At 37.4% G+C, this 7575-nt stretch overlaps 1 protein-coding gene across 3 annotated transcripts in view; it reads left to right on the plus strand.

Moving 5' to 3' along the window:
* LOC109968095 (interleukin-1 receptor type 1-like) overlaps positions 1-7575 on the plus strand; it is a 29201-nt gene that overhangs the window by 5766 nt on the left and 15860 nt on the right. The window contains exon 1 of one of the 3 annotated variants that reach the window (XM_020614119.1): positions 32-160. The exons of the other annotated variants lie outside the window; for them this stretch is intronic. The gene's annotated coding sequence lies outside the window, so the exon portion shown is untranslated. Of the gene's footprint in view, positions 1-31; positions 161-7575 lie in introns of those variants that run through there. 3 annotated transcript variants of the gene reach the window in all.

Below are 7575 nucleotides of genomic sequence, written 5' to 3' on the forward strand. Positions count from 1 at the left end.
GAGGTGGGACAGAGCGGTTGACTCACTGGCAGGGCTGTATGGTTGATAGTTCAGTCTGCACACGTGGGCCAAAGGTGAGGTTTCCTCTGCTGGCTCTGCTGGGTCGTGTAAACTCATTCATCCTTCCTCTGTCTGTGCGGTGCCTTTGTTTCATTTTCAGGTGAGTGAACTTATTTTGCTCACTTTGCTTATATCAAGACCCAAGTTTTGTTTTTATTTTCCAATTTCTTAATTTTCTAATATTAACTGTCCCACTGAAGATCAACTACCTGTCTATTTAACTTGTTAGAAATGAGGGGCTTTAAGGATCACATCGTTCAGGATAGCATGGTTTAGATGTTTTTAGAGAACTGTGTTGCAACCACAACAGAGACATACTTCCCTTTACATTTTATTACTTGCACCTGCTGTGTTCAGTAATGATTGTCTATTATTAGGCCACTGAATAAAAATAATAGTGATGCTTGTTTTCTCCAATTAAACCAGCGGAAATGTACCTAAAGTCAGTAGAATGATGAAGTAATTTTTAAAAAAAAAAGGTCACTGAATAGTCAAAACCTTCAAACTGAAATCAGCTCTGTGGTTGCTGTGCTTTAAGCCTGATTGCAGCATATCTTATCAAAGTCTGATGTGTTTTTTTTTTTACTCTGTTTTGACAACAATGTTACAACAATGAGATGCCTTCCTGGAGCTGCAATAGGAAGGCATCTCATGCACCCATAAAAAAGTTACTGCATTTTTCACACAGACATGACACAGAAGTGAAACTAAGAAAGATCAGCCACTCCCTGTGCAGTGTGTTAGACTTTAATATCTGTGGGAATTTACTGGTGAATAATGACTTAAAACATGGTTGGGTTAAAATGACTTCATTCTACTTACTATTCAGTGGGCATCTTCTGTTCTGGACTTACATATCTCACATGGGGTTTCATTGGTTTGAGTGGTTAGAAGACAGATTATCATCATTTTCAAACTTTGTTATCGATGTTAATTTCTAGTACTATTTTGAGTTGGATATGCAGCCCACTCTACATTAGGTTGTAATGCATGAGACAGCACCTGCTATTAGCAGATGTTATTTAGTTTAGTTTAGAACCACAGAGGAAAAAATAGACAGAACAACCTGCCAGCAGCCTCACAGAGCATCTCACCACTAAACCAAAAAGGAAAGCATGTTCATTACTGAGAATCAAACTTTCACTTGCCATTGGGGTGAAACATCACACTCAGTCATGTAGTCATATTCTCATGCTCTGCTGCAGCAAGGATAACTCCTACTGAGTCGTGTAGTTTGATGAATTCGCACGCCATCAATCCTAATTTATAAATTGAACTCATCACATGAAATGTTCCTAAAAGGACATTTAAGGGCTGGAATTCATCATTTCTATCAGAATGTTCCCATACTGTTTTTGTGCCTGATTAGTCCAGCAAATTCATATTTACTGCTGTATCTCTAAATATATGCCAATACTGCCTCTTTAATTTCAAACACATTTTCTCAGAGATGGGTAAAAATAAAGTGGTTTGGAACACTAGAAATCAGATGTGGCCAGTCCGAACCTAATACTCAACAGTAAGGTGCATTTTTTAATGCAAGATATACACTCACCAGCCACTTTATTAGGTACACCTGTACAATTGTATGCAATCTAATGCAACACTTCTGCCTTAATGTCTGTGTTTATGAAGCTCAAAATGTTTCAGTTTTTGGTGAAATTGTCATAAATGTATAAATTCAATTATATATTTATTATTGAGGTCACAGTTAAAGGTGGTGTCGTACTGGACTACATTATATTCAGAGCTGTCTCAATATTTTTGTTGTCCCCAGCTACACACATGAGATGGTCAGAATATTAGCAACACCTCTAAATATAATATTATGATATTAGAAACTAAAGTGAACAACTTTGGATTTTGGATAAATGATTGGGAAAAAACAGTAAGAATCCCATTGTGAGGTCTGGGCAATGTATTCTTCTCTATCTTCTGACATTTTATAAACAAAATGAGTACAATTATGCAAGAAAATACGAAGGAGACTAACCAATCATAAAAATAATCATTGTAGACTCACTGTAATTATAATTTTGTTTTGGGTTTTGGACTATTGATAGGAAAAACACAACTCAAGATGTCCTCTTGGGCAAGAACTTAATGGGCACTAAGATAAAACAATTAAGAAATGGATGAATATTTCAGTTAATTTGAAGAAATAATGTCACTCTTTTTTCAATTACTCACATAGATTTCAAATTGATTTGAAGTGCTGAAGAGAAAATGACACAGAGCATAGCCTGTGTTCACTGTTATATTTGTCATCAAAACATTTAGTTGTTCCACTGTCGGTTAGTCACGCTGAAACAGAGTGACCTTACAGTTCACACTCAGTATGAACTGTTCAGAATAACGGTGGGTTAAAGTACATTTTGCTGCTGCCTCATGTTTGTTTGTCAGTGAATCATGACTGGAATCTGCATGTTTGTAATGACTCATAGCAAGACTGCAGCTCAGCATTCAGCACCTTCCCCATCATATCACTGATGTTGCCTCCCACTTACCACAGTTCAACTTTTGATTATGAGGATTTGCTGAGTATAGCCTCTACATTACTGCGGCATTACTCTGCTTCACACTTTTTCATACTCAGACTAGAGTACATGAACTTATCTACCGTTACAGTGAAAGTAGTAAAATATACTTTATTTCCCTGATTGTCAACATAACATTAAATTGACAGTAAAAAACACAACCTCCATGTTGTTTATCAAGCGGTTGTATTCTGTACATGTTCGTGTTATCAGAACCTGGGATCTGTTATCACTCCTCACTCCGTGTTGCAACCGCTGTCCCACAAACAGATGGACAAAGTCCGCACGACTGAGCAAAATTTGTACACCCAACTACCACTTAACTCAAGGCAAACAGAAATAACTGGGACACTTGTTCCTTTCCATCAGTTTGTTGCAGCAAAATCAAACACTGCACACATCTGTTCAGTTAGTGAAGCTCGTTTCTCAACACTGTCGGTGTGATTTATGCCGTGCAAGCACTTTCAGCAACAATGCCTCAGAGCTCAGTTTACAGCATATCACTTTGTCAAATGAAGTCTCTGAAGTGGATTATGGACAGGATTAGCAGTCTCTGCCTAAAATCTGCTCTAATGAATTTTCCACATTTCCCAATAGCCTTGCCTGCCTTGTCCATGCTTCCCTCCACAGAAGAGAATAAACACATTAGTAATGATATTTCCATTGGCCTTTCTCTCCTTCCACAATGTGCTGTTACTAGAGACTGGAAGACTCTAGACTGGCTTTGGCTTTTTTGCTCTGAAGTAAAAGCAGTGTTTGGTGCCCAGAAGGAATCCAGCAGTTTCCCTGCAAATCTGACACAATGACCTAAATAGCTGAGGTGGCTGCATTTATAGCAGTAACAGATCATAACAGGCTCATAAGGCTTGTCTACTTTCTAAGGATACTTTAAACACAGGCAAAAAAAGTCTTCTTTTACAACACAATGTGTATCCTTGGCAGTTCTCACTATCCAATAACCCATCATTAATCCATTGTGAGGTCAGTTTTACTAGAGTTTAGCAAATATAAAAGAGCTTCCCTGTATCTGATTTCAACAATATCTTCAGTCTTACTTAAAATAAAACCATGTGACATTCCTGGGTAATGTTAGAAACCAGAAGTTTATGTTGTAGCCACAAGTTGTGACTTTGTTTCTGAGAAATCATGTTTTCTTCCTCAGCTTGTAGTGTGAACAAAAAAACAGTAGTTAAATAAACCAAACTCTTCAAAAATCATATGATGCTTTATCAATATTAAACTGCTGTGCACACGCAATTGCAATTTGTTATAGTTGGGATCTAAATATACCCAGTATCAACACGCCAGTCTTGGCAGGGGGCAACCTCTTTTTCATTTAACAGTTTCCTGCCAGGAAGCCATATTTCCATTAACTGTTGTATGCAGTTAAATGCAGAGTAGGTTACCAGTAAAATGTGGGCATGAAACCAAGAAAAGATACACTGTCATTGTACAAACAATTATACATCCCACCACCAACACCTCCAGGCCTCCGGTTGCGAGGGAAAAAGCACTCCCCAGACATTTCTGTTCTCCTCTCATGTCCTTTCATACCATGACCTGCTGAGCCTGCAGAGCTCTTCCCACGCCTCTGTCTGCCTGGGCCTGTCCCACAATACAGCAATCCTTCCCAAATGCTCGTACTGTAAATCTCCAGATGCCTAACAGCATTCCAGGGTAGGGTGGCCAATGCTATATGCTCAGTGCATGATCGAGCGAAAAAGACAGACTTTATTAAGTCTAGCAGCCACAGAGAGACAGAGGTGCAGCACTAAGTTAGATAATTCTGACCTTTCATATCATCAAAATATGAAAATAAAACCCAATCAGATGACAGCATTCATTCAGCACCTCATCACCACAAAAACCCAAAGCCAGGCACAAGGCTGGTGATGCAAAATCCCTACGAAAAGATAAGTAGCCTAAGACATTTAATTAAAATCATGCAATTTCAGTTTCTCTATTGGTGCTCCAGAGTTGCCTTCCATTTCAATTTGTATTTTTTCTGGCATTTTCCTTCCATGTATTTAATCTGTATATTAATGGTGAGTAACAGTAACCTAGGTACATATGTATTTTTATTTTATTTTAGCCATTTTAGGCAAATATAAGGAAGCGAGACCTCAATTTTTAACTTTTTAAAAAATAGATAACCTGTAGCAAATTTGAGCTACATTCATTCAACACAGCCAAAATGGCTTGAAAAATAAAACACAAATGTTACCACCAGTCCCATAAGTCTACATGAGGGTTAAAAGAAGAAGAAATATAGCAGATGGTGACACAAGACCATTTTCAAACCCTGCATGCAAATTCATCTAAATTTCACTATTTTTCCCTGTTTTTGTAAGGATAACTTACTAAAATGACTGAAAATGATAGTGGTCTCTATTGTGTGTTATATCAATATGATTTGTGTTTGTGTGTGTGTGTCTGTTTGCATAACTGTGTTTATGCGCATGTTCAGATGTGCACGTGCCTACGCAATTCTAGCTGCATAAAAATAACCATGCAGGTTTGTCTGTGTCCACCTTCATATTCTGTGTTTTATAATTCAAGATCTGAATCAAAACGCATTCGTGCATGGCTGACTCCTCTCGTCTCATCTCGTCTCATCTTCAGCTCGGATGTGCTCAGATTTGCTCATACGCACTCCATGAGTTGTGTGTGTGTTTGTGCGTGTGTCTCTGTGTCCGTCAGTACGTGCATGCGTCTGTCCGTGCGTAAAATTTGACATTTTAGAGGTGTTTTTGTAAGAAGCCATGTTTTTTGCCACTTGCCACTTAAAATCTGCCACTGCCAAAAAAAGAAACATTATGAATGCAGTATTTTTACTTGTAATGGAGTTTTTACACTGTGGTGTTGCTACTTTTGCTTAAGTAAGGGATCTGAGTATTTCTTCCACCAGTGACAATGAGGCAGTCACAATTTAGCAGATCTAATGATAGATGACATTTTTTCACTCTCTAAATGTGTCTATTCTTTAACAAAGGTATAATAATTTAGTTTTTAAAAAAACAAAAAATCTCAGATTGAATTTTGATTTTTCTGTTAGGCCTATGACAATTCCAGGAGTCTCCTGGCCAATGCTTGAGGGCAATTCCAGACTGAAACTGAAATCTGTGCATGTACTACAAGAGAGGTCCTTGGTCCTTTTATAGTTTTATAGTTCTATAGCTCTGAATGTGCTTTGAAAATCAAGCCAGGACTTATCCAACAGCTTTTAAAGCTACAATGTGCAACCTTTTGAATACTGTTTGCTTAAATTAAGATTGACTTGAACATTTTACCACTTAATGTCACTCAAAAAATAAATAAATAAAAAATTCTGAACTATTTCAAACACTTTCTTCTTGGTTTATTCCATTGCTGCTGCAATGATTAATCAGTTAGATGATATGTGGAAAACCAAGCAGCAACAGTTCTAATAAAGAATAAGTCTTGTAAGTTATTTATGAAGGAAAATAGAAAATACCTTCTGGTTCCAAATACTGTACAGTAATGTTCAGGTTTGATGGTTTTCCCTGTTTTGCATCAGTCTGACTTGAACGCTGGGTTTTGGACCAATCAAAACAAGCAATAACTGACACAATAACCCAACAGTGAAAATAATTTTTAAGTGCAGCCAAATATTGTATGTGAAGCTCCTATTACAGATGCCCCCTGGGATTACAACTTTTAGGACACCGTCAGTAAAATTTGTCCTTTGTTGTCAAAGAAGGTTGTGAGCAGCTAAACTCAGTCGTAACCGACAAACCCACCTGTGCTCCTCCATCTCTGCAGCTTTGTTTCCACTGTGTGACCTCAGCAGTGGCTCTTCCTGTAGTGAGGTGGAGATGTGCAGATTCTGTGGTCTTAATTTAGCTCTTGTTTTCTCCTTCTGTTGCTAATGTTTGCTTGTGAAGACTCATTTATCTTAGCCATTTGCTGACACAACACAAAATACAAAGCAACAATATCTTAAGATGATAATTTAATTTCTTCAAATTTGAGTTTTTCTTGCAAAAATCTCCTAAAATATACATTCTGTATGTTTGTTCCAACACTTAAAGCAGTAATGCTCAATATAATTAAAATACTTGCACCCTTCTGTGAAATTTAAATATCCTTGATGTCATGTGAATCACTTTATGAACATTTCCCCACACGTTCAGCTTTTTACATCTAATATCTGCCAACTTAAAATAAAACTATGGGTTTGAAAAATGCATGACTACTCAAGCTTGTAACAATTTAGCTACCACAGGCCATTGCAAAGTTGCTATACCACTGTTAAAACCCTTTCCTGGTGATATGAACGCTTTTAATTTAGCTTTATTATAAATACAGCCATTTTACAACATCTGTGTATGAGACATTCCTACTTTATCATAACTTCCCACAAAGCACTTTCACTACCTCAACATTTACTGTTGTAGTCACTATCAGAGGATCTGATTGTGACTGTGGTGCCTGTTAAACAATGCGATGAGAGATTCATGACCTTGGCTTTTTACAGCTTTTTGAAAAAAGCCAGCACAGACATTTTAGTTTATTTTTGTGTATTGGTGCCATTAAACATGAGCAAATTAATGTTAACCAAGTGTTGGGGGGGAACTTTTGCCTGATTCCCTTTTCACAATCCTCTTTCTCAGCACACATTTGTCCTCTTTGCTTTACCAACATACAGTAAGATCATTTTGGCAACGTTAAAAATGAGCTATAAAAGTTGAGTGGACTGGAAACCTCAAATGAATGTGCTGTCTTTTGCTTCAAGAAGACAACATGTAATGCAAAAATGAATAATAGAGCGAGAAACACACTGCCTAAGAAATGTAAGAGAAAATCGTGATCTCATTTTTGAGTGACTATAACTGATTGATATTATGCTCAGAACTGTGTGACCCTGCTCTAAAGCTGTGCCTAGACAATGAAACAATCTGCCCCAAGAGCTTACAGTGTTTATTCACAGATTTACAGGCAAAGTTGAGTAGGAATG

Source organism: Monopterus albus, unplaced genomic scaffold (assembly GCF_001952655.1).
Source record: "Monopterus albus unplaced genomic scaffold, M_albus_1.0 scaffold142.1, whole genome shotgun sequence".
In the NCBI taxonomy this organism is placed as follows: Eukaryota; Metazoa; Chordata; class Actinopteri; order Synbranchiformes; family Synbranchidae; genus Monopterus; species Monopterus albus.